Genomic DNA, 3,860 nt, shown 5'->3' on the forward strand with positions numbered 1-3,860 from the left:
AAAAAAAAAAAAAAAAAAAAAAAAAAAAAAAAAAAAAAGAGTACCAAAAAAATTTTTTTAAACAGGTTTTTAAAAATATATATTGAAAGTACAAAGAATAAGATGTTCGAAGTGGACCAGGCACAGTGGCTTAGGCTTGTAATTCCAGAACTTTGGGAAGCCAAGGCAAAAGGATTGCTTGAGGCCAGGAGTGTGTAAGACCAGCTTGGGCAATATGCAAGTCCCTGTGTCTACAAAAATAATAAAATTTTTAATTAATCGGGCATGGTGGCTCATGCTGCATAGTCTCCGCTACTCAGGAGGCTAAGGCAGGTGAGGACTGCTTGAGCTCAGGAGTTCGACGCTGCACTGAGCTATGATAGGGTCACTGCACTGCAGCCTGGGTGACAGAGCAAGATCCTGTCTCTAAAAAAGTAAAAATAAAATGTTGGAAGTGGATCCAAACTTAGAACTAGGACCATGTTCCAAGCATGGAAATGTTGGCCACTCATAAATTATACAAAAACAAAGCAAGCACTATTCAAATTATTATTGATACTTTTTTTTTTACAAAGAAGTACTTATTAATGTTTCAAATTTATTGTTTTTAATTAGTATACTATATCATTCAATGGGCAAAAAATAGTTTTCTCAACAAATGGTGCTGGGGGCCAGGCACATCTATAATCCCAGTACTTTGGGAGGCCAAAGTGGAAAGATCACTTGAGGCCAGAAGTTCAAGACCAGCCTGGGCAACATAGTGAGACCCCTGTCTCTAAAAAAATTTGAAAATTATCTGGGCATGGTGGTGCATACCTGTGAGTCCCAGCTACTCAGGAAGCTGAGGTGAGAGGATTGCTTGAGCCCAGGAGTTTGAGGCTGCACTGACCTATGATTGCACCACTGTACTCAAGCCTGGGTGACAGAGTGAGACCTGTTTCTAAAAAAATAATGAAATGAAATTATTGGCCAGGCACGGTGGCTCACACCTGTAATCCCAGCACTTTGGGAGGCCAAGGCGGGTGGATCACCTGAGATCAGGAGTTCGAGACCAGCCTGACCAACATGGTGAAACCCAGTCTCTACTAAAAATACAAAAAATTAGCCGGGCGTGGTAGTGGGTGCTTGTAATCTCAGCTACTTGGGAGGCTGAGGCAGGAGAATCACTTGAACCTAGGAGGTGGAGGTTGCAGTGAGCCAAGATCATGCCATTGCACTTCTAGACTGGGCAACAAGAGCAAAACTCCGTCTCAAAAAAAAAAAAAAGATTAAAAGAGGGCTGGGTGCAGTGGCTCATGCCTGTAATCCCAGCACTTTGGGAGGCCCAGGCGGGCAGATCACGAGGTCAAGAGATCGAGAGACCATCCTGGCCAACATGGTAAAACCCCGTCTCTACTAAAACTAAAAAAATTAGCTGGGTGTGGTGGTGCGCGCCTGTAGTCCCAGCTACTCAGGAGGCTGAGGCAGGAGAATCGCTTGAACCCAGGAGGTGGAGGTTGTAGTGAGCTGAGATCATGCCAGTGCACTTCCAGCCTGGCAACAAAACGAGACTCCATCTCAGAAAAAAAAAGAAATTATTAGAAGAAAACATAGATGTAAATCTAACCTTGGATTATGATGTAGTGGTCTCTCTCTCCTTTCTTTTCTCTTTTTGAGACAGAGTCTTGTTCTGTCACCCACCCAGGATGGAGTGCAGTGACACAATCTTGGCTCACTTATACAGTAGTTGCTTAGATATGACACCAAAAGTGTAAGCAACCAAAGAAAAAAATAAATTGGACTTCATCAAAACTTAACACTTTTGTGAAGCTGGCTGTGGTGGGAATATTTATACCAAAGAAATTGGCAAATGGTATATATCAGGGCTTGTTTTGTTAAGTGTCTAGACTTAAGAAAGTGATAGAGCAACTGTGAATAATGCAGATGAAACTTAAAATTGTGTTGTGTCTGTAGCTGTTACACTGGGAAAAACATGAAAAAATTAAGATATGATCTTTCAGTATTGGAAAACCATTATTTGATTCAGCAAAGAAATCACTGATACCATTCATAAATGAGTGAAGTTCCAATAGATGTCTTTGTTTCATTTTTGTTTTACTCGTTAAACCAACATTCATGTCAGAACTACACTTAGCCAGGAGTTAAAACATTTACCGGCACACCACTGGCTAGAAAGGACAGCACAGATCCTAGAATCCAGCATCTCTTACCATTTTACATGTTGGGCACTGAAGCCTAGGACCTGTCCAGGGTCACAAGCAAGTGAATGAATGAATTCTCAACATTTGAATTGTGCTATTCTTTTACATTTTAACACTACCTCCCTGAGTATTCAGGAAAATGTGTTTTCCTTGACATGCCACAGTGAGGATGGGCAATGAAGATGTATGAAACAGTTGTCATCAGTTTAGCTAATAAAAAGCCCTTCTCAGGATCACCTGACCCTGGGGAGGTCAAGGCTGCAGTGAGCCATATAGCGCCACTGCGCCCCAACAAGGACACATACCTGCTCTGAGGGTAGGAGGGGCCAAGAAAATTAGGACACAAGAAGAGACCTGCTAGGTCCCTCTCCCTATCTGGGCAGACAGCAGTAGGGCAAGCAAACAAGCCATGTCTTATTTTGGACTTTTCTCGCATTTACACTCTCCCTACTGAGGCATTGAAGAGATACTCAGGCTTCTCTCCAATCAAGAATTAAACAATGGCCTGGCCCCATGAGAGAGAGTCAGGTTTGAACTTGGCCTCCAGTCCAAAGCCTCACCTTGGCCTTAATCACTTGGAATGTTACTTCAACCTTATCTTATTCATCCAGAGTCTCCCTGGGAGGTGGGCCAGGAATTAATACTTTTACTTACAGTCATTTACAGTTTGCAAGACCTTTGTACATGCACTATCCTTTGTGAGCCCCATAATGGTCCCGCGTGGCGAACAGGAATGGGATTAGTGAACCTATTTTATAGATGAGGAAAATGGGGCTCAAAGAGAGTACCCAAATTCATGGAGCCAATTTCAGGACTGGAACCCAGGTATGCTGACACAAAATTTAGTTGTCTTCCATGGCACAAAAGTACTGTAATACATATCTAGGGGTATTCAGAGAATTATTCTTAGTGATAGTTATTAATAACAAAAATAGCTATCATTTGTAAGCACTTACGTGTCATACTGCATTAAGTGCTTCATATACCTCATTTAATCTTCACAACAATCTGAGGTTGATGCTAAATTCTCCATTTAACAAGTAATAAACTAAAGCTCCAAAAGTTTAAGGAAACTATCTTGCGTCACACAGCAGAAGTGTCAGAGCAAGGATTTGAACCCAGATCTGTTTTCAAAGATTATACCCTTAGCTCTTAAGATAGATGAATGGCCCCCTAACACTTGAAACAGTATTTTTGTTAGCAGCAAAGTATTTCATTAGGTGTGTCTGGTAATAATACAAAAAATGAAGAAAGGGCCAGGCACGGTGACTCACGCCTGTAATCCCAGTACTCTGGGAGGCCGAGGCAGGCAGATCACTTAAGGTCAGGAGTTCAAGACCAGCCTGGCCAACATGGGGAAACCCTGTCTCTACTAAAAATACAAATATTAGCTGGGCATGGTGGCAGACACCTGTAATCCTAGCTACTCAGGAGGCTGAGGCAGGAGAATCGCTTGAACCCGCAAGGCAGAGGTTGCAGTGAGGCGAGATGGCGCCATTGCACTCCAGCCTGTGCAACAGAGTGAAACTCCGTTTCAAAAAAAAAAAAAAGAAGAAGAAAGGTCAGGCATGGCGGCTCACGCCTGTAATCCCAGGACTTTGGGAGGCTGAGGCAGGCAAATCACTTGAGGTCAGAATTCGAGACCAGCCTGGCCAACATGGCAAAACCTCGTCTGTGCTA

The sequence above is a fragment of the Rhinopithecus bieti genome, unplaced genomic scaffold (assembly GCF_001698545.2).
Source record: "Rhinopithecus bieti isolate Rb0 unplaced genomic scaffold, ASM169854v2 scaffold_7684, whole genome shotgun sequence".
NCBI classification, from domain to species: Eukaryota; Metazoa; Chordata; class Mammalia; order Primates; family Cercopithecidae; genus Rhinopithecus; species Rhinopithecus bieti.